This window comes from Marmota monax, unplaced genomic scaffold (assembly GCF_021218885.2).
Source record: "Marmota monax isolate L192 unplaced genomic scaffold, Marmota_monax_Labrador192_F-V1.1 WCK01_AAM20220418_F8-fsc00010, whole genome shotgun sequence".
NCBI classification, from domain to species: Eukaryota; Metazoa; Chordata; class Mammalia; order Rodentia; family Sciuridae; genus Marmota; species Marmota monax.
In genome coordinates this window covers 192,812-216,362 of record NW_026692321.1, presented here as the reverse complement: position 1 = coordinate 216,362, position 23,551 = coordinate 192,812, and the positions used below count along the sequence as shown (strand labels likewise).

The following is a 23,551-nucleotide window of genomic DNA, read 5'->3' as shown; positions in this document are numbered from 1 at the left end:
CTTCCCATGGCCTTTGCGTGAAGGCTGTGTGCCTGGTTTACCATGTCCTAGGCCTTCTGTTGTCTCTGCGTCTTCAGCTTTGTTTTCCCCATCAGTCCCTTGGTGTGTCAGGCGACAGGAGATGTGACTGCCATTTGTAGAGGCTTTTTGGCCAGTTGCTGCCTGTGTAGTCAGAGGTTGGCTGTGTCCACTCACCTAGCCACTCCAGAGGCATCTTTGCACAGCAGTCATGGCTGGTCTCTGATGGTGCTGAAGCCATGATAACATTAGAGGCCATGATTTCCAGGAGGGACTCTGGGGCATAACGTTATGGGTATTTATAGTGACCGTGATTACTTTGCTTAGTACAGCGAAACTTGGATGTGTGTGTATGTGTGTGCACTCTCATGCATCCGGAAGGAGGCCTGTACCTCTCTACGCTTGCTTCTGTCATAGCTGTGCCAGTGAAACAGATTCAACCCATAACATGCTTATTACTAAGCATCTGCTGCATGCGCCCTCCTAGGCTCTAGGGACAGCAGGTGAGAGTTCCGGGACCTGGCCTCGAGGAGTCCCTGTCTCCAGGGGAGACTCAGAGTGTCGTGGGCAGGAAGCTGTGGTGATGAGTACTAATGAGCTGTGTGCCAGAGCCCTAGAGGAAGCTGCGAGTCAGACTGCTCGAGGACTGAGTGTCCTGACAGGGCTGAGTGTTGGTCCAGGCTCCATTGTGAGGCCTGGTCCTTGACAAGGTTTTGGAGCAGTGCACAGTCAGGCAGTCTGAGCTCAGGAGGCCCCATATCACTGAGGAGGATTTGATTTTACCGTGGTTTTGCTTCCGCCTGCTCCGTGGTTCTTCCTTGTTAGAGAGCTGCCTTGAGTATTCACCTCATGCCCGACCTTGCGGAGTTGGTGGCTGGTGAGTCCTGAGGCCCCAGGAGCAGTTGCTTTCGTGCTGTCACTTGGCTGCCCACCATTAGATTCCCTGTGCACGTCTCACAGCTCCATCCAGAGTCCCACATTCAGTGGCCACATTGCCCAGCAAACAGACATTTGTGTAGGTGTCTATAAGCATGCACATTGTGTGTGTCCCTCGTCCCTGGAGGCACAGTGGTGTGGGAGCAGACAAGCCCCAGGTGGGCCAGAAGTTGCTCAGGGAGGGCCATGAGAGCAGAGATGGTGAGCTCAGGAGGGGCTGTGGAGCCATCAGGCTGCTTTCCTGGCTGCCTACCTTGTGCACGCACCTGTCAGATGAAATCCAGAGAGCAGGCTGTGTCTGTGGGTGTGGGTGTGGGTGTGTGCGCGCGCACGCACACCTGTCAGGAACTGAATGCTGAATATTAGCTTGGGACACTAAACTGCACCATGCACACCTCCCATGAAAGGGAGGCTTGTTGTGAAGTGGTTGTGGTGTTCAAACACAGTCGGCTGTTCTCAGAGTCACCGGAGTGCTATCTGTTCTGACTTTGCCGCTGCTGTTCAAAGCATTTCTTGAGCTCTTCTCTGTCATCTAGAACATCAGTGCATATTTTTCCCCGTGTGTCTGTTTTGAGTGTTTCACATTGAGGTCATTGCAGATTCAGCAGCAGTTGTAGGGAGAGCACAAACCCTGTACGCCCTCCACCGGTCTCCTTGGTACCTGTGGCAGCAGTGAGAGGCCTCCACCTGCACGTAGGCTCTGCACCTTTTGCCAGCCCTGCGTGGGTTCTCGTGCTTGCGTGGGAGCCTCCAGAACAGTCTAGAGCAGCTCGCCCACGGGTCCTTCCTTCTTTAATATCTGCAAGCGCTATTCTGTGCTTCATCCCTAATTTGGTCATTTCTAGAAGATTATAAAGTGAAGTTATGCACTGTGTAACCTTGATACTGACTTTTTTAATTCCCTGGAGTTGTTGTGTGTGTTGACTGATAGCCAGTTTCCTTTTGTTGCTGAGGAGTATTCCCTGGTACCATGCACCTCCGTCTGTCTACCCGAACCTGCTGGAGGATGCTGGTTCCATCACGTGTAAAGCTGCAGTCAGTGCCAGCACTCACTGCCCTTGCCGACTGGCTCTGCCATAGTGCCATGGGTTCTTAAGAAAGGGTACTTCTTTCCCAGAGTGACTGCACATTTGATGTCTCGCTGTTGGGCATGTGGACCAGCCTCTGTCCTCGCCAGCACTGGTTGTGGTCAGGGATATTCAATGTTCCCTGCAATGCACAAGGACTGTCCTCAACAGCACTGAGTGTCACCAGGGATATTTGATGTCCCCCACATGCACGAGGACCAGCCTGTGTCCTCACCAACACTGGGTGTAGTCAGGGTTATTCTTTGAAGAATCTTCAGTGATTTCCAGGTTTTATTAGACAAGAAATTTTAGTTTTGAAAATTTAAGTCACAAGTGTGATGGATCCATTGGGGGCTGGACACAGTGATCAGGGGCATGCTTTCCTTTTGGCTTATCAGTCGACCCTGAGAATCGCTAGGAGAGGCCCTTAGACTTTCCTGAACAATGCTGCTGGCTGTCGGAGAGCATGCAGGAAAGCTACCTAGTTCCCATGCTCCATCCACCAGGTCTCCCCGCCTCAGGTCATATGCCCTGCTGGCTTGGGGTGTGCCCTCCCTGTCTCCCCCAAGGGGAAGTGTTGGGGGCATCTGTCCTCAGCCATTTCAGCATCCATTTGTTGGGGAGCAGCATTCAGTCCTGACCTAGGACACCCCTCATGCTGTTTTCAGCCCCCCAACAGACAGGGTTGACAGAGTGATTGCCAGCAGCTCCCACTGTGAAAAGACCTCTGGTGCTCAGCTTGAGTGTCCTCTAAAGAATCAAGGGCCCACCCATCCACCATGAATGCCTGACGTCACGGGGGCTTCATCCTCATGGCTGCCATCTCTGCTTGGTGTTCCCACTTCTGTTCCCACTCGAGGGTGATGTTCTCTGTGGAGTCCCAGCTTCCTCTGAAACGCCAACTCGGTCAGGCTCAGGGCTTCATCTTCAGGGAAGACAGGCAAGAGAGCCGGGCTCTAAGCCACCTTATGAGCACCAAGGACAGCACCAGGTGCAGAGGAGGCTGGTTCAGGCACCCAGGACAATGCCAGGCCAGAGAGCTCAAGACACAGGGAGAAGGGCTCTAGGCTGTGTCCTCAGCCTGAGGACAGCACTCAGCACATTGGGTGGCAAGCCCCAGCAGATATGGAAGGCCAGCACCAAGTGCAACTCCAGGCACAGAGTAGGTGGGTTCGGTCACAGAGGACAGTGCCAGGAGGAGACCTGGACTCAAGACTGCATCCTCAGCACCAAGGACAGTGCCAGGCACAAAGGAAGATGGGCCCCAGTCCTCAGCATCAAGGACAGCACTGGGCACAGAGGGAGGTGGGCTCCAGACCTTGTTGTCAACAACAAGGACGGCACCAGATATAGAGGAGCCCTGTCCCAGGCCTCGTCCTCAGCACCAAGGACAGCACCAGGCACAGAGAGAGGCGCACTCCAGGCTGAGTCCTCAGCACCCAGGACAGCTCTGGGCACAGAGGGAGGCTGGCTCCAGGCTGGGTCCTCAGCACCCAGGACAGCTCTGGGCACAGAGGGAGGCTGGCTCCAGGCTGGGTCCTCAGCACCCAGGACAGCTCTGGGCACAGAGGGAGGCTGGCTGCAGGCTGGGTCCTCAGCACCAAGGAGAATGTACTTGGGCTTGTGCATTCTGAGTTGGGGTGCTGGGACTGGTGGTGGGCATTCCGACCCAGGACTTCAGAAGCACCTCGTTGCATCCCAGCTAAAAGGGCTTCTAGAAGGAGCCATTTGTGACCGTCGTCACCTGTGATCTGAAAGTTGTTTTGGTTGCTGGATATGTTGATTTATCTATCAGAATGGTCTCAGAGTGTCCAGTGTCCTCTAGCTAGTCCTTTTCAAAATGTAAATATGAACCAGCTGAGCTTCCTGGGGGAGCTGCTTATTTGGAAGATAATAAGCTTTGTTATTTTCTAGCATGTTTCTCCTCTGCACTCTTTGTTTTTGGGGGGTTTACTGGCAAACAAATTCAGGGAGTATTGCCACTGAGACACATCCTCAGCTCTCTTGTTTTGAGGTAGGGACTCAACAGGTTGTCCAGGCTGGCCTCAGTCTTGCCAGGAGGAGACCTGCCTCAGCCTCCCGAGTGGCTGGGATCATAGGCAGGCAGCACTGTGCCTGGCCTGCCCCATGCACTCTGGAGTCATTTCTGGGGTCAGTGTGCATTTGCTCTGGGAAAGGCAGCATAGTTAGGCCTGGGCCTGCACCCCCTCTTCGGACATGCAACTGCTTGTGCTGTCAGCGTGGGCTGGCCATTTCTCTTCAGGCCCTGCATTCCTGTGAGTGGGGTGATTTGGAATGGCCAATGCCGTTTCTTCTCTAAGCTCATGGGCTGCCACAGCCTCTCTTTGACACTCAGTGCCACCTGACTTTACTCATCAGAAATAAGTGGCAGACCTTCCTTCCCTGCTCCCTTTGCAGTGAGGTGGTCCCCGTGCCTGCTGCCACCGTAAGAGGAGCCTACTCGGACAGGGCCTCGGCATACAGCCTCCTGGGTGAAGTCTGTGATCAGAGGGGAACCTACCTGCACAGGGCCGTGGCATACAGCCGCAGGGCGGGAGCCGTCCAGACCACTCCCTCCTGGGTGAAGTCTGTGAGCAGAGGCTGCTCCCTGCCTGGAGTGGGTGCAGGCCCAGGGAGGCCCTAGGCACCTTTCACCCTCTGGTGTGGTGTGATGTCCTGACCACCTTCAGTTCATCTCACACGGCCATATTTCACATTGGCCTGTTGGCTAACTTAAATTCTTTCTGGAACAATTTGGGACATCGATACACGAGTAGCATTAGAGTCTGCCTTGCCACTGCTGTAGACCCTGATGCTGAGAGGGGTTGCCCTAGTATTGTACTTCAGCGGACTGTGCTTTTTCACTTTTGGGGAGCAGACATGGAAGATCTCTTTACAGTGCTTCTTATTGTGGCATGTGTTGTGCTTCTGCAGAGTTGGGTTTCTCCTTGGGACACACATGAAACTCATAGTTAGACTTTTTTTTCAGTGTGCAGAATGGACATTAGCACTGGGCCACCGGCTGTAGACCCACTGCGTTCGCTAACACCTCCTGCACTTTACACTTGCCCACTGAGGTTTACACCACTGTCTCAGGAGCCCAGATGGAGAGGAGGTTTCCTGGAACTCTGAGGGGAAGGAGTTGATTATTTCTGAGAGTCTGCACAATGCTTCATCATCCCCGGGGCTTCGCTGGCTGATTAGCCACAACAGGGTGATTGTGTGGTCTCCATCGCCTTTGATGATCAAGAGGCCCTCCAGCTGCTTAGGAGCCGTGCCCCTCACCTGCAGATGAATGTTCCCTGCTGGCGAGTGGAAGCAAAGTCAAAACACTGGGAACATGGGCCCATTCCTGTTGGGCACTGTTCCCCAAGAGGTGTATCAAGAGCAGTCACACAAATCGCCTTGTTTTCTTGGATGATGAAAATCTCCTTTAAAGGAGAAGTTACTAAAATCAGTCACAACAAGCTTTTGAAAGATGGGGGTAAGTTTGAGGACCGTCAGCTGTTGTATTGTCCTGGCTCCTGCCACCATGATCCAGGTGTGGACGGAGTTAGGCATGCTGTTCAACATGGTATGTTTCTCTGGTGGCATTCTGCATCCTGTGGCTCTGCACAGTGGCCAGCCAACCTGGCCTCCTGAGCCAGCTGCTGGGAGGAAACCTGCTGTGGGGATGCAGTAAATGTCACACTGGAGTGGCAGGCAGGCCACTATGTGTGAGGACCTTGTTGGAAGGCAGGAAAGGGCACAAGCCTGGGTGTTGAGACTGGGGAGGGGGAGAAAAGCCACATGGGGGCCCACCAGACAGGACGTTGCCTCTTTATTTTTTTCTTTTTAGTTCAGTGTGCCAGAAGAGTGGAAATTGGCTCTGGTTAAATGTTACAAAGAGCGAATTGATAGTTATTCTCAACATCTTGGAAAAGTCGCCTTTGAGGGTAAGACAATGTTTGACGTTTTCACAGATCCTATGCTGCGATTGCCCTGCCAGTGACAATGTCATCGTCAGAGTGTGATCAGGTTTTTATGAGATCCATGCCAGTGCTGGCTAATCACACCAGACCTAGGTACCCCTAAGAGCGGGGTTTTAAAAACTGACACCTAGGAGCTGCTGCCCTGCTCACCAGCTTGTTACTGATGCCGTCCACCAGCTTTCACAAGGACCCTGGAATTTTGCCCAACAGACCTTAGTCTATGCAGAAGAACCGTCTCATGGTGTTCTGGGTCCATACCAAAAACGCCATCTTTAAAGCTTTCTTAAAGTCCCCATTGTATAGTGGGAATGGGCATCACAGTCTCCCTTTTTCCGTGTAACTAAAGGGGAGTATTAGAAAGAGGGGATGATGAGGAGGGAACACTTGTAATATGCATTGTGTAGGCACAACCCATTCTAGGAAGATCCAGAGTACAAGAGTTTGGCCAAAAAGTACAGGAAGTATAGGTAACTATTCACAGCAAAGAGACACTCATTCAGTTGTTCACTAAACACTGGCTCAGAAGTGCGTATCAGTCCTTCCTCTCAGCAACCCAGTGGGTGTCTCCCCGCACACGTCAGCAGACTCGCTTACTAGTGAATCCGGTGGGAAAGCCAAGAAGCTGCTGTGACAAAATGCCAGCCACCGGGTAGCCTTTAAACAGCAGAGTTCATGGCTGTGGATTCTGGAGACTGGAAATTGCGCTCCGCCCACAGGTCTGGTTGGCCTCGACTGAGTCCCTCTGCTCAGTGCTGAGATGGCCCCTGTGCACCTTATCTTCACATGTGTATGGAGAACAAGCTTGCCCTCACCCACCTGCGCTTGCCCTCACCCACCTGCGCTTGCCCTCACCCACCTGCGCTTGCCCTCACCCACCTGCGCTTGCCCTCACCACACCTGCGCTTGCCCTCACCACACCTGCGCTTGCCCTCACCACACCTGCGCTTGCCCTCACCACACCTGCGCTTGCCCTCACCACACCTGCGCTTGCCCTCACCCACCTGCGCTTGCCCTCACCCACCTGCGCTTGCCCTCACCACACCTGCGCTTGCCCTCACCACACCTGCGCTTGCCCTCACCCACCTGTGCTTGCCCACACCACACCTGCGCTTGCCCACACCACACCTGCGCTTGCCCACACCCACCTGCGCTTGCCCTCACCCACCTGCGCTTGCCCTCACCCACCTGCGCTTGCCCACACCACACCTGCGCTTGCCCACACCACACCTGCGCTTGCCCACACCCACCTGCGCTTGCCCTCACCCACCTGCGCTTGCCCACACCCACCTGCGCTTGCCCTCACCCACCTGCGCTTGCCCTCACCACACCTGCGCTTGCCCTCACCCACCTGCGCTTGCCCACACCACACCTGCGCTTGCCCACACCACACCTGCGCTTGCCCTCACCCACCTGCGCTTGCCCTCACCCACCTGCGCTTGCCCTCACCCACCTGCGCTTGCCCTCACCCACCTGCGCTTGCCCACACCACACCTGCGCTTGCCCTCACCCACCTGCGCTTGGCCTCACCCACCTGCGCTTGCCCTCACCCACCTGTGCTTGCCCTCACCCACCTGTGCTTGCCCTCACCCACCTGTTCTTGCCCACACCACACCTGCGCTTGCCCTCACCCACCTGCGCTTGCCCTCACCCACCTGCGCTTGGCCTCACCCACCTGCGCTTGGCCTCACCCACCTGCGCTTGCCCTCACCCACCTGCGCTTGCCCTCACCACACCTGCGCTTGCCCTCACCCACCTGCGCTTGCCCTCACCCACCTGCGCTTGCCCTCACCCACCTGCGCTTGCCCTCACCCACCTGCGCTTGCCCTCACCACACCTGCGCTTGCCCTCACCCACCTGCGCTTGCCCTCACCACACCTGTGCTTGCCCTCACCACACCTGCGCTTGCCCTCTGCTTTTATCTGCCTGCAGGCGGAGTGACTTGGTTGATGGAGCCATGAGTTTGTCTTGGTGAGATGGAAAACAGAACAGGCTTTTCAATACCCCATTGCCTGGTTTCGAGGTCACAGGCTGTTACATCAGATGTGTTGCCAGGCAGCCTGTCAACGTGGGTCTGTCCCTGCAGGTGTTCCTTGTGCTCCAATGTGAAGATCTTGTCCTTATGCAGATTGATCAAACTGGGTCTCCTTCATGGTGGGCTTGTTTCTTGTGCCACTCCTGTGGCTCTTGCACAATGCTGCTGCTTTGTGCTTATTGCAAATTTTTGAGCAGAAAGAAACTTCTGAAACTGAGCCAGGTTGCCAAATCGGTATGTTTTAAGGGAGATTTTGTGAACTGGGAAGTAATTTTTTTAAATCCTTTTCTTAAAGGGGTTTTCAACATTTGGTGTCTAACCAATGACTTAATCACTATTGCATAGACATATATTTTAAGATCTTCCTTTTGTCAGAGTAATAGTGAACTCAGACTGTAGGGTGCACATGGAGCAGGCAAGGCACCTGACACCCTCATGTCCTGGCAGTGTGTGACCTCTGCCCTATGTGGCAGAGCGGTGACTCCACCATCTAACAGTGGTAGCTCCCTCTTTTGTAGGCCTTGGCACCCCCACTTCCGTGGGGGTGTTCCGGTGTACATCAAGGTTAATTTACATTGTGGCTTCTGTGAGAGCTTCTCCGTGTCTCTGGAACTGCCTCACCAGGTGCTGGAGCCCAGGGCAGCGCACGTCCAGCACGTCCATCCAGGAGCCTCTTGCTTGAGGAAAGGGTGTGCTTCCTCTGAGGGGCATGAACCCTGCAGAGGTGCCACCTGCCTGCTGTGGCCCTGCTGGCTGCTTCCCAGGGTCCCCGTGTTTTATTTGCTTATTTTGGCAAAGGGGCGTTCACGGGAGCAGCCCTCCTGTGCTTGCTTTTCTCTCCAGGATCCGGAAGGGTGTAGCATGCTTACATGAGACCAAGCTTCTCTTTCCCCACTTGTTAATACTGTCATGAGTCCTCTCAGTCACTGGTAGAGTGTGATAAAGTAGAAAAGTGGATGATTTTTATGAACAAAGAAATAAACTTCTTGGTTTGGAGTAGCAAGAATGGCAGACATCCTAGGTTATTTCCCCATGTTTATAGCTCTGGTTTCATGGTGATGATCCATGATAAAATAGTTTCTCTTTTTATTGCACTTTGCATATCCCAGCTATTGCAAGGTATGCTGCAAACAGGAATGATTATTGGATTGTTACCTACAAAATAAAGCAGCTATTTTCCTACATATCAGCCGTGGATGAATAATGGGGTGTGTAGTAAAAGCAGGTTTCCCACGGCGATTCCCTCAGCCATCAGCCCCCTGGAATAGCTGGTGTTTCTTCGCGGCGCAGCTCTGTGGAAGCACCTTAAAGATGCTCTTCCGAAGTGCATATCTGCTAGCTCTGGTTGGGGTTGCAGTCTTCCTTTGCCTGCAGAAGATCAAACAGCCCTTGTCTAGTCACTTACTCCCTGTCTTACATGCACAGGAATTGTAGGATGGAACAGAGCCCTGAAGGCGGGAAGTGGGAGAAGCCCAGAGTTGGGCCATCAGACTGGAGGCTTGGCCTGAGGCTCTCACCTAGGGAATTGTGGCCACAGGGCAGAGCTGGAGCACCACCAGGTGAGGCAGGAAGCATGGTCATCCCCACCAGTGGCCCATCAGGCCCATGCAGGCGTATTGCTGTCCACCCTGTGTCTGACTCTCGCGCACCAACTGCAGGAATGGTGGATTTCTAAAGAGAATGAACTTGGGTTTTCTGTTTGCTTAATGGTAGTTCTTATTTACTCTGCCTTCTCTGTGTGTGTGTGTGTGTGTGTGTGTATATATATATGATTATTTGCTTTCCTTATTGACCTTGAGCTGTAAACTCCTCGTGCTCACCTGTAATACTGAGGTCTGCAGTCACTGTCTATGGAAACCGTCACCAGAGGAGGCCATGGGACCCTTGGCCTGTGATGTCTTGCCTTTCAGGTTGCCTTGCCTGCCCTTCCCAGGGCTGCAGGAGGCTGGGTATGTCTCTTCCTATATTTTGGTGTTGCCTCTTGGTTTTTAGGTCTTTTCCTTGTTAGGATACCCACACTCTCTCTCCTACCAGAATCTTTAAGGAACCCACCCTAAACCAGTCCAGCAGGAAGAATCCATGAGCTTTCTTATCTGTCCCAGTTTGGTTGGTTGACTTCTCTGTCTAGTCCTTTCAAAGACAAATTGGCAAACCATGGGTGACATAATCGATAAAAGTTACCTGGAGTCCTTAGTTTTCCTTTCCTTCCCCCCGTGGGTTCTGGTTATTGAACCCAGGGTCCCTCACACATAGGCAAGTGCTCCACCACTGAACCACATCCCTGGCTCTTCTTCTTCTTATTATTATTTTTTGCTTTTGGAATCTCTGGATCATCCATATCAATGTGCCAAGATTGACTCCTGACACCTATAAAAGGCAGGTTAGTTTTTCATTTTAAATTTATGGACTGCAGAGTTTCAGCCTTGAATAGTCTCAGAAACAAATGGTGACCACCCCTTGGTTCATGGCCTGCAGTTGCTCAGCCTTGGCTTCCGTCCATGGTGGAAGTCTGCCAGTGCGGGACACCTTCTTCAGGACATGCGTGATGGGCCTGTGTGGCGTATAGTTCTAAGTCCAGGCCTTAGCACGAGGGCCTGCCACTCATGGGCTTCTGTGTTGTCCAGAGAGGAAGGGCGGGAGGTGGAGCCCCCATTTTGTGTATTAGCTTTAAAAGCAAAACAGTACAAGCTGTGTCCCTGGCAGGACCCAGCACCATGGGCTCCCAGAGGGAATGGCCTGTGCATGTGACAGGACTGTTTCCAGTTCCAGGGGGACATCAGGTGGCACTCTGCTAGCCTCAGATGGAAGAACAGCAGAGAGGACCCAGGACCTATAGAAGGTGACACTCTGATTCACGCCCTCAGGCTGCAGGTGAGAGTGGGATGGCACAGCAAAAGACAAGTTTCTGTGCCTTTCAGAGCCGGAAGAGTTGAGCACCTGGTCTCTTCTGGAGATTTTCTCTTTAAGTTGAGTCTCCCTGGAATTCTTTTGTGCACTGAGAAGGGGGTTTTTGAATGTTCCTGACAGCTTTAAGGATGCTGGCCTGGTTTGCAAAGAGGTTGCTGCATTGGTGGTGAGACCGTCTTTGTTGTTGAAGCCGTTTGCATCAGGAGACGTCTTGCAGGCCTGCCCTTGCCTGCTGGCAAGACTGTCCCTAATCCATGTGCAATTCAGCAGTGTCCCTGTCCTGACCCCTCCCCCCATGCCCCTGGAGGACAGCACCAAGCACAGATCCAGGGGTTCTGACACAAGACTGCTGCGTCTGCTATAAGCAGTCTGCTCTGGGTATCAGCTTGTTGGCTGTCACAAACCTGTGGTGCTGGAACATTGCTGTGTCCCCAGGAGACAGCGAAGAAGCCTTCACACAGAGATGAAGGCAGTGTGGCTTGAAATTGGGAAGAGAGGCAGGTGGGTGACAGTGTGCAGCCCCCTTACGTGTCCCTGCTTCTGGACTGTAGTTGTGTGTTACGTTGTTAAAAATCCCTGAAGGCTGAAAAGTCACACACTGTTAGGTTAGTAATTCATTATTTTCTGGAAGGTTCTTCCTCGCCTCCTTGGTGGTTGACTTGGGTTGCTTGATTGAGTCACTTCTCAGGTGTTCTTGCGTATGTCCTTATGGAGAAACAGCAGTCCAGCTATGTCCCTTATAGATGGCACCGACACAGAGCCTCATTCTGGCTGGTACCAAGCTCAAATGCTATGGTTTAGATGTGAAGTGTCCCCAAAAAGCTCACGTGTGAGACAATGCAAGAAGGTTTGGAGGAGAAATGATTGAGTTGTGGGAGTCTTAACCCAGTCAGTGAATTAATCCCTCACAGGATTAACTGAGTGGAAACTGGATGCAGGTGGGATGTGGCTGGAGGAAGTAGCTCATTAGGGGTGTGGCTTTGGGTACACATTTGTATCTGGAGAGTGGAGAGCTCGCTCTCTGCTTCCTAATCACTATGTGCGCTGCTTCCTTCTGCCATGATGTTCTGCCTCACTTCGAGTCCTGAGGAATGGAGCCAGCCTTCTGTGGGAATAGGACCTCTGAAACCGTGAGCACTCTATATACCTGTTCCTCCCCTAAAATTGTTCTGATCTGGTCCTTTAATCATGGCAGCAAAATAGCTGACTAAAGCACAAGGGGTTAGTTCTTGTGCAGTGGCGAGGAGGAGGCCAGCTAGCTTCCTGGGCGAACCTGTTAGGATTTGCAGCAGCGTCAGCCCATAGTTCAACTCTCACCTCTGCCACTTCTAGCCATTTAACGAGGGGCAGCTGCGTAGCTTCCCATGTCTGTCTCATCACTGAGCATAAGGAAGGTGGGGTCTTCTGGGCTCTGGCAAAGTGTGAGAGGAGAGTGCTATCCAGAGCTTAGCGCAGGCCCTACCCGCCAGGCCTGCAGATGCTGCCTCCAGTTTCTCCAGCTCCACCCGGCCACACCCGCTGGCCTTGCTAGCCAGGCATGCAGCTATGCCCCTTTGTCCTTTGGCTGGGGTGCCCTGCACCAGATGCTGCCGTCACCTCAGATGCTGTCTAGAGCCCATTCCTTGGTGTTGCTCCTACATCTATCTCATCTTGTGTTCAGTTGTTGCCTGGGCTAAGCTCTTACAGCCCTTTCAGTCTCTGGTAAGGTGGTCAGGGGACAAGGACTAGAATGTGGTCCTGACTCAGCAGCAGTGCCACCTTGCCAGGTCCCTTACAACACCTCCCAGCCCAGGGTCCTGCCGTAAGTCACCCTTTCCCTGCCTTGCTCGGGGCTGGTCCTGCATTGTCTTGTGCATGACAGCACTTGCATCTTGGCACTTCAAGGTGTATTGTGTGCAGAGGGCTTCCTTTAGCCTCTCCACAGCATGGGTCACTTCACACTGCGTGCTTGTCCCAGTGTCAGGCCCCTGCTGTCTCACTGCTGCCTCTTTGGTTCAGCATCTGAGCAGCAGGTTTTCTCTGTTCCAAAAGTGACATGGTGGAGATTCCCTCAGGTGGGCACACACCACATGTGTCCAGTGTACTCCAGGAAGGCTCGCTGTGGTCCAGGGACACACACCAAGGGCCGCTTTTAGGAAAGTGTCTCTTTTGTCCCTCTGAGGAACAAGGACAGCCGCAGACATGTCCTGTATTGTAGAACAGGTGCAGGAGGAACTGAGAATAGAAGGAATGAGGTGCTCTCAGGCTGAGTGGCCTGGGTTCAGTCACTCTGGTCAGGGGAGGGTGGCTCAGTGTCTGGGTGCTGTGTGGAAGCACTTGCAGACCATGAAGGCATGCCAGACACCCGTGCTGCTCCCACCCCAGTCGAGAGCACGCTGTCTTCCCCTGACCTGAGGATCTCACCAGAAGGAAGTCATGTTGACAGCCCAGCTCTGCTGTGCAGCCCAGGCCGTAGTGGCCAGATGACAGGGGTGTAAAGCCACTGCCTTTCCTTTGTGGGCCACCTTTACAGCAAGCCCAAATCCCAATGGGTCATTGTCTGTTAGGAGCTCTGATGAATGACCAGAGTTTCTGTCCAATGGAAAAGACTTTCATTCGTTTTCTGGTCATTTTGCTCATTAGAAACATGCTATAACCCTTTTAAAATATTGTATTTTGTGGTAAATTCATTAGATCTTTACTTAAAACAAGTTCTGCCATAACTTGGATTTGAAGGTAAGACCCCAGGGGCTTCTGCTGCTGGGCACTGCGGCCAGGGAAGGCCGTCCGGGAGGTGTAAGCCTGGATACCTGGCCCACTGGCTGCCTGCTGGTCACCTGGAGAAGCCACACTGTGCTTTTGTGGCTGTGCACATGTGCCTTTGCAAAGTACACCTTAGAATGACTTGGAGCAGCTGCTGCTGTGCACCCAGGAGCAGCTCCCGATCTCCAGGCCCAGGCTGGCCCTGGTGGCTCAGAGCAAAAGCTAAAGCAAAGCCCTTGACTGCACAGCAAGCCATCTTCTAATTAGTTGGAATGCTCAGTGACTTTTACGTCTTTGAAGAGGAGTGAAAGGCCAGCGGTCATTAGAAATCCCGTTTTCCTCTCCTTTAGTGCTTGGCTTTCCCAGGGGTTGGATGTGCGAGCCGTGTGTCCAGCTTTAGGAAGTCCTAATCTGCCACTGGAGAACATGCACGTGCTTAACCTGCTGAAGCCTTATTGCTGACATTCTTCACTTGTGTTTTTTGGAAGAGAAAGCTGTTTCCATGAGGATTCAAGTTCCTACCCCAGAAAGAAAAAATCCTGATGAGAGGATTGAGGACTTGGCTACAGGCTCAGCCCCACAGTCAGCTAACCCTGCCGTCTGCATTGTCTTCTGGAGGAGATGTCTCTCTCCTCTGGAAGCACAAGGTCCCACACCCCAGAAAGCCAGGCTCTTGGATGATGGGAATAGTCTTCCAACTAGGGCAGAGTGGGGAAGAGGCCACAGAGGCACAGGAGCAGCCATGGCCTGGTAACCACGGGTAACCAGCTGCACAGCAGGCTGGGACGAGGCCAGGTCGGAGGCTCGAGGATGAGCAGGCTGCTGACTCTGTTTTGCCTTCTGCTGGGGCCCTGGCTGTCCAGCCCTGGCCTGCATGAGCCTGGACCCCTGATTCCTGTGAACTCCCAACCCTGGCTGCCGGTACCTTGACACTCTGCCCCCTTCCACGTCATGCTTAGCTGATGTGGAGTCTTCCTGCCTGCCTAGGGCTCCATGCTGGTGCTTCCAGCTGCTGAAGAGGGTGTCTGAGGCTTCCACATATGTCGGGCAGATGAAGTGGACCAAGTGGCTTTTGTTTCAGAATTTAGATTATGAAGTACCGGACGTTTTCTTGTGGAAGACTCAGCACAGTATGAGTCACTCTAGACAATTGAAGCACTCTGCATTCCTGCCTTATCTTATTATAAACACTGTAGTAAAAATACAGGCAGCTACCCTCCCTCACCGGCAGCCTCTGGCCTAACCCAGCCCTCTGCTGCTTTTTAAGTGAAGTTTTACTGGCTCTGCTGCCTCTGTCTGGCCACGTGTTCCTGTGGTTGCTTTTGTGCTGCAGCCACAGAGCCCTGCAGGTCCAGAAGCCTCAGCTGGCCCTTCAAGCCTAAAGTCCTTTTCCTTTAGTCCTTTATAAAAAGCTTTCTGACACTGTTCAGGGTGCTTGAAATTTTGACTCCCAACTTTAAGGTTTTTAACTTTCCTTGGACATACGATGTATTTCACTTAATACTATTGTAATTTTAAGATTCTTATTTTCCAGTAGAGCAGATCGGATTAAGCTCTAAATGAAAAGCTGGTGATTTCTCTAGCATTGTGATACTTCACCCATCCAGTCCTCTGCTCCCTGGGTTTTACCTGAAAGGGACGTAGAGGAAGAGGAGGCCATCACACATTGTAAATGTCCTTTGAAGGCCATAGCTTCCCTTCCAAAGTAGATATTGAAAGTGAACAGGTGCTTGCAGAAGAATTAAAAGCAGCCGGTACATGTTGGACAGGATGTGAACACTCTGTAGCTGTCAAGGAATTGCAGATTAAAGCAGCAGAGTTGTACATTTTGAGGTGCAGGTGGGGAGCTTTTACCAAATGGTGCAGGTCAGTGAGGCTGTGGGGTGTGCTTTTTTAGAAGACTATCCGGAAATGCATCTGTCTTCTGATTGTAAGTTCTAAGAACTGACCCTAAAGTGTGCCAAGAAGTTCACCTCTAGGATGCTTATTGCTTTACCCTGTGAATCTATGGTGTGAAAATTGGAGGCAACTGCAATATCATGTATTAGGGAACTGGGTTTAAAAATTCTGGAAGTCCACATGGTGGAGCTTGGTGTGGTTTTGGAAAGGATTGTATCTGTTTGACAGGGTGTGTTGTGCAGGATGCATTTTAAGCAAAAGCAAGTTGCAGGACAGTTCTGTAGGTTGTAACTGCAGCGATGTTCTTCACATCAGCACCCATTGAGAAGCCGTGGAAAGACACATCACAACTTGTACATCATTGCAAGTGGGTGGGAATGCAAGGGACATTGTGGCTCCAAAACCTGAATATTTTGATGGGCAACTGCAACTTCACATTTGCAGTGTGTGAAACAACTCTGAGATTGAAATGAGGTTTTGCAGAGCCAGGCAACTTCTCATCCTTCACTCGAGAGGAGAGCTCCTTCAGTGCCCATGAGGGCTGTTTGTTATTTTGTTAGCAGGACTTGCTAGATATAAGCAAATGTGCTTTCAAGCTCACTGCAGGGGGCGAATGGCAACTGCCAGCAGGAGGACCTGCAGGAATAGAAAGGGTGATGGACACGGTCACCAGGGTTACAGACCAAGCTTTTCTAAATGCAGACTCCATAAAGAAAGAGCAGGCACATCAGGGCTGCCAGCCTGGGGACAAGGCTACGTGGCTATCCAGGAGTGGAGTGCAGAACGGGCTGTCGAGCTCATCTGTGTGACCTGAGCCCCTTTAAGAGCAACATGCTGTGAAACACTCCAAGGTTAATTCCAGCAGCGTGCCTAAAATAACTGAAAAGGACCAGTGTTGATGAGGGAAGTAAGTACCTTGAGACCCGTGATGATGGAACCCACTGTATGGAGCGCAGCGCTGTGGTTTTGAGAAGGAAGTTCACAGGAACGAATGCCTGCATTAAGAAAGGGAGGACTCAAATAACTTCCTGGCTTTATGCATCAAAGTAGGAGAACAAAGTAGGCTCAAAGTTAACAGAGGGAAGGAAATAAATGAAATAGAGCTGAGAAAAACAAATGAAACAAAGTTGGAAAGCTTTTATCCAGGTTAAGAAGAGGAGGCATTCAAATAAATAAAATCGGATACAAAGGAGCAGACATTACAACTGATACTACGGATCATCATAGGATCATCAGAGGGTAAGAGACCACCATAAACAATTACACGCAAGCAGATCATTGGATACCTAGAAGACACCGATTGATTCCTGAAGAAGTTGGAATCATGGAGCAATATAAAAACTGAACAACTCAACAATAAGGAGACTAAGTCATTATCAAAAATCTCCTGACAGAAAGAAGCTCAGGACTGGAAGAGACTATCGGTTACCTCCCAAACAGTTAAAGGAGAGTTCATGAGGCCAAGCCTATGATGATACCAGAATCAGAGAAAGAAACTACAGGTCATTATCCCTGATGAGCTTCCATGCAAATCTTGATGCAAACCAAGTTTAACAACACATACTAAGGATGATGCACCATAATTAGGGAGTTTTTTGCCTGGGATGCAAGAATGGTCCAAACATGTAAATCAACAAATGCGATATGATCTTCTCAATAGAAGCAGAAGATGCCTTCAGCCAGGTTCATAATAAATACTCTCCTCAAAAGAGGTAGAGAAATAATGTACTTCAGCACAGTCAGGCCACAGATGTCAGGCCACAGTTAACACTGTCTGGTGAAAAGTGTAAAGCCTGTCCTCTAGGATCAGGACCAAGACAAGAAGATCACTTCAGCCACTGCCATTCAACGCGTAGTGACGTCTTGGCCAGAGCAGGCAGGCAAGAGAGGGAGGCTGAAGGCATCCATGTTGGGAAGGAAGACGTGACATTCCTGCTTGTAGATGACATGATGTCATATGGAGAAGACCCTGAAAACTCCTCTTAAAAAAAGTCAGAACTAATAAACAATTCATGATTCTGTCTTGGTGAACAGTGTGTTTCTAGGAATCGATCCGTTTCTTCTAGTTTGTTTGCATACCTTGTCCATGTGGCCTCTTGCATCCTTTGTACCTCTGTGATATCAGTTGTAGGATGCAAAACCAACATTTAAAAATTAGTTGCACACACACAGTGGCACCAAAAGAAATTTAGAAGGCTGTCCCATTTATAACAACATCAAAAAGAATAAAATTTTTAGGAATTAAATTTTACCAAGGATGTGAAAGGTCTGTACCCTGAAAAATATAGAACACTGATGAAAGGCACTGGAGAAAGCACACAAAGGAGGGATGACCAGTGTTTATGAACTGGAAGAATTAACACCATTAAAATGTCCGTGCTGCCTAGAATGCTCTACAGATTCAGTATAATTTGTATCAAAATCCCAAAGACATTTTTCAAAGAAAGAGAAAGACGTCTTAAAATTCATGTGAGCTTCCAACGGAGCTGAAGGAACTGAGGCCGTCTTGAGAGCGGAGGGCAGAGCTGGAGGCACCCTGTTTCCTGGCCTCCACTGGCACTGGAAAGCTGCGGCAGGCAGGGCAGGGTGGCTGGTATCAAAGACAGACACACAGATCAGGAGACACGGCAGGAAGCCTGGCACGTAGACCCCACGTGGTGAAACGTCCTTTGTGCAAGGTGCCAGCAACATACAAGGAGGGAAGGGTGATCTCTGCACCACGGCACAGGGGACACTGGGTGTCCACTTGAGAAAGGGCATCTTGGACAACTATGCACAGAAACGAACTCAAAATGGATCTACAAGTTAGGTGTAACACCCCAAAGCCTCTCAGTTGGTCCAGGTGATCACGTCTTGGTTGAGACACAGAAGCACAGGCAACACGAGCAAGAGCAAGCAAGGGGGGTCGCGTGCAGTTGGAAAGTTCCTGCTTAGCACAGGGAGCAGCCAGCCAAACGCAGAGGCCCCCTGAGCACGGAGAGCACGGCTCGCTGTCCGCATTGACCTGGTCGGTGGCCCACAATCCAGCAGTAGGAGGAGCTTACAGGACTCCAGAGCAAACGAGGCAGCTGGGTTAAAATATTTCAGAACAAACAGAAATATTTTGAAATAAAAAATGGGCAAAGGACCTGAAAAAGATATTTTTTTCAAAGTAGATACGCAAATGAGCAACAGATACATGAAATCTGCTGGCTAGTTGTGAGGAAATGCAGAGCCAGCCACATGAGCACCTCGTCACACTGCTGGGATGGCCATATCAAGAAGTGCTGGCAAGAGGTGAAGGAGCAGGCCTCGCACAGTGCAGGCAAGAGCAATTTGAAGCTTCCTCAAAAAGTTACAAGTACATCTGTGCTCACCAGCAGTTGCACTCTGAATGTGCGAGCTTAGGAAACAGAGATACTGCAGCACCACATCCGCCGCACAACTCTTCACAGCAGCCAAGGTATGGAACAAAGTGACAGTGTCATGGCCAATTTGCCAGGTTAGATTGGATCAAAGGTGACAAATCAGCCATGAAAAAATAGAATTCAACCAGCGTTCTTTGTTTTGCCTGTCGTGTTTAAGGACGAGAGACACGCACTAAGCGACCCAGAGCCTTGGTCTAAGACAGTATCACTGCAGTCGGGGTGGGAGGCCACCTGGCCCTCTGTGTGGACGTTTGGAGTTCATGGTGAAAACTGGACATCTAGTCAAAGATGCAAGTGGGCAAACATGAAGGGAGTGTCCAGGCTGGACTTCACTATCGGGAAGCTGTCATGCAGGTCACAGGAGTGGGTGATATGGAGGAGGGGAGCAGAGTCAACAGAGGCCCAGGTCCTGGGCCTCCCGTGTGCTCCACCTGTCTGACTACATCCTTCCCTGGGAGTCGCCACCTCAGCCCACCTCTTTGTACAAGCCACTTGGTCTTGAGCAGCAAACCCTCTGGAATGCACTGATTTTTTTTTTTTTTTGGATGCTGGGTATTGAACCCAGGGTGCTTTACTACTGTATATCTGCAGTTCTTTTATTTTTGAGACTGGGTCTCACTGATTTGCTTAGGGTCTTGCTAAGTTGCTGAGTCTGGCCTTGAACTTGCAGTCTTCCTGCCTCAGCCTCCTGAACAAAGTCTCTTAGATCTTGACTGAGTTGTGCTGATGAATAGAATCTCTTTCAGTTTTATTCTTTGAGCATTTACAGTGTGCTGGACACGCTCTAGAGGAGAATAACGAAGTCTCCTCAGTCCTTCTCAGCACATATTTGTAAGGTGCTTTCTGCCCCAGAGACTGCTGGGTGCTTGCGTGGTCAGTGCTTGTAAAGAACTGAGAGGTGACCGGCATGAAGGGCAGTGCAGCTACCACTGAGGACACGGGACAGTCTTGCGTTGGCTGTGAAGCAGGACACCCCATCAAGGAAGTGGAGTGGTAGCCCACTTCCTTGCTGCCCGAAGAGTGGGAAGAGAGTGAAGAGTGGGAAGCTGCTGCCTCCTGGAGCCCGTCTCCCTCATGTGCACGCTCACTCTTCTCCTGTAGGTGACCTGCTTGTCCCAGCCTGGGTCCTGGGCCTGCAGGAGTGCTGGCCTTGCCCGTCCGGTCATGAAGGCCTGTAGGAGACTCCTGTACTGGGTGCATGTTCTTGTGAGCTTTCTCTCCCGACCCTCCCTTGTTTGCCTTGAGGTTTCTCCACGAGGGGTCTGTGGTGGACCTGCAGAGCCATGGCTGCTGAGGGGTTTCTTGTGACCACTCTGTGAATGTACAGGCCTCGTGACTATTTTTAGAAACCACCACCCTCACCTGTGTTGAGGTTGTGTGAACCTTTAACAGGAATAGATCTTACTGGTCTCTTCCAGGCCACATGCACCTGTGCAGCAGCCCTGGGCTGCAGTCTGTCTGGCGTGTGAGTCTTCAGGACCAGACTTGGAGTTCACATGACTCCTAGCAAGCGCATCCTCCCCTTTCCTGGTTCGTAGCAGCCATCCTTAGAGCCTTTTGTATTCAGTGTGACCTCGTGCACATAAGTGGCAGTAGACTGTGTCCACTCGACGAAGCATGTCTTCAAGCTTTCACGGCCAGAACAGGAAACCAGTCTGTTTTCTAAAGCAAGTGGACTCCACCTGTGCTCTGTAAGTTCGTTTTGCTTCTTTTCAAGTTAAGCCATATCTTTCCTTTTTAGATATAAAAAGTTACTTCTACAGCCACTTGAAATTCACTGAATCTTTTCTTATGATATTACTACTGAAAGTGTGAGCTGCTTCTCAGAGAAGTCTCTGCCTTGGCCACACACCGGCGGACCCAGACCTGTGGGTGAGACAGGAGTAGGTCAGTGCACAGTGCCGTTCCTGGAACCTCCTAGACCCAGGTCCCCATTGTCTCTTGGGAAGAGGTGCTGTTGCCATGGCTGTTTGCAGGAGGAGGGATGTCCCTGAAGGCACGTCGCTCTTCACGGCGCCCCGCACTGTGGGTCAGGTGGAGTACGAGTGTGTGCCCTGGTTTTGACTGTGGCTTTGGAGTTGGTGTTCGTGGGGTGCACGTCTTGCTCAGCAGAACTGGGGGATTTGGGAGACAAGTGTTCAGGGCACTTGGCACTGACCATCAACTCCCTAGGACAGGAAATAGGTGCCTCAGCATGTCCCCGAGCAGTCTGGGGCTCGCCTAAAGATGCTCAGGGATGCACCAGGCCATGCCTTGGTGTACAGCTGACTCACCACAAGTGCTCGGACCATGCTGGGTCCATCCTGTGTGCATGTGTGCCCGCTGACACACTGTGAGTGCTCCGTGGCCCACAGGGCCAGCACGTGCCCACGCTGCACTCCCTGGAGATGCTCCTATGCGACGTGCCTTCAGGGACATCCCTCCTCCTTGTGCTGCCATGTTGCCCCCACACCTGACTCGCTGGTCCAGGGGTGCTCAGAGGAGCCCTGGAGTGGGAGAACCTCCCGCTGCCTGGAACACCAGTTGGAGTTCTTGGCAGACAAACTGCACCTCCTGGATGCACAGTGGGGCCTGGGAGCCTGTGCTCCAGCTGGAGGTCTGTGACGTGCTGAGGGGAGCCTGTTCCTGTTGCCCAGTGCCTGAATATCTGCCATGAGATTCTGTTAACTTGTGGCCCTGTCTCCTTCCCAGAGTCCCTTGGAGACCCCTTGATCTGAAGAAGGATGTAGCATCGACCTATTTGTAGTGCTTCACATGAGGCTAACTCAAGTTTTTGGAAAGTGACTATATTTAAAAAATAGCTATCTGAAATCTGAAAGGTTTCCCTTTTTGAATTTTTTATTTTTTTTTTAATTCTCACTAGCTGTACACGACAGTAGGATGCATTTTGACATACACAAATGCAACACAACTTCTCATTCCTCTGGCTGTGCATGGTGCAGAGTCACTCCAGTAGTGCAGTCATACATGTATATAGGGTGATGATGTCTGTCTCATTCTACTGTCCTTCCCATCCTCACAGCCCCACCCCCTCCCTCCCCTTTACATAAACCAAACTTCTTTCACTCTTCCCTATTTCCCACCCTACTATGGATCAGCATCCACTTATCAGAGAAAACATCAGCTTTTGCTTTTTGGGATTGGCTTACTTCACTTAGGGCATGATAGTCTCCAACTCCATCCATTTACCTGCAAATGCCATAATTTCATTCTTTTTTTAAGGCTGAGTAACATTCCATTGTGAGTATATGTACCACATTTTCTTTATCCACTCATCTGTTGCTTCCACAGTTTAGCAATTGTGAATTGCTATGAATATTGTGAGTTTCTATGAACAATGCTGTGGCTGCATCACTGCAGGATGCTGATTTTTCAGTCCTTTGGTTATTAACTGAGGAGTGGTTCCATTCCAAGTTTTCTGAGGTATTTCCATACTGCTTTCCAGATTAGATGCAGTTTGCAGTCCCACCATCAACGGATGAGTGTGCCTTTTCCCCACATCCTTGCCAACATTCATTATTGCTTGTTCTCGATTCTGACTGGAGTGAGATGAAATCTTAGCATAGTTTCAATTTGAATTTCTTTAATTGCTAGAAATAACATTTTTTTTTTTTGTTTGTTGATCAATTGTTTTTCTTCTGAGAAGTGTCTATTCAGTTCCTTAGCCCATTTATTGATTGGATTAATGGGTTTTTTTGTGATATTAAGTTTTTTTGGGGGGGAGGTTACTGGGGATTGAACTTGGGGTTACTCAACCACTGAGCCACATCCCCAGCCATATTTTGTATTTTATTTAGAGACAGGGTCTCAGTGTGTTGCTTAGCGCCTCGCAGTTGCTGAGGCTGGCTTTGATTTCACAATTCTCCTGTCTTAGACTCCCAAGCCGATGGGATCACAGGCTTGTAGTACCGCGCCTGGCATTTTTTGAGTTTTTAATATGTCTTGGAGATTAGTGCTCTATCTGAGGTGCATGTGGTGAAGATTTTTCTCTCACTCTGTAGAGCTCTCATCACATTATTGATTGTTTGCTGAGAAGAAGCTTTTTAGTTTGATGCTATCCCATTTATTGATTCTTGATATTACTTCTTGTGCTTCAAGTCTTGTTCAGGAAGTCAGGTCTTAAGCCATCATGTCATGATAAAGATTTGGGTCTACTTTTTCTTCTATTAGGCGCAGGGTCTCTGTTCTAGTGTCTGAGTCTTTGATCCACTTGGAGTTGGTTTTTGTGAAGATGAGTGGTAGAGATTCAATTTTGTTTTGCTACACGTGGATTTACAGTTTCCTCAGCACCATTTGTTGAATAGGGATCTTTTCTTCCATGTATGTTTTTGGCGCCTTTGTCTAGAATGAGCTAACTACATACATGTGGTTTGTCTCTGTGTCTTCTATCCTGTACCACTGCTCTATATGTCTGTTTTGGTGCCAATACCATGCTGTTTTTTTTACTATAGCTCTGTAGTATAGTTTGAGGTCTGGTATTGTGATGCCTCCTGCTTCAGTCTTCTTGCTGAGGATTTCTTTGGTTAGTCTGAGTCTCTTATTTTTCCAAATGAATTTCATAATTGATTATTC

The 23,551-nt window shown here is 50.7% G+C and overlaps 1 protein-coding gene across 1 annotated transcript in view; it reads left to right on the top strand.

Moving 5' to 3' along the window:
- Positions 1–23,551, top strand: part of Eipr1 (EARP complex and GARP complex interacting protein 1) — a 114,694-nt gene that overhangs the window by 66,040 nt on the left and 25,103 nt on the right. The gene's annotated exons all lie outside the window — the stretch shown is intronic.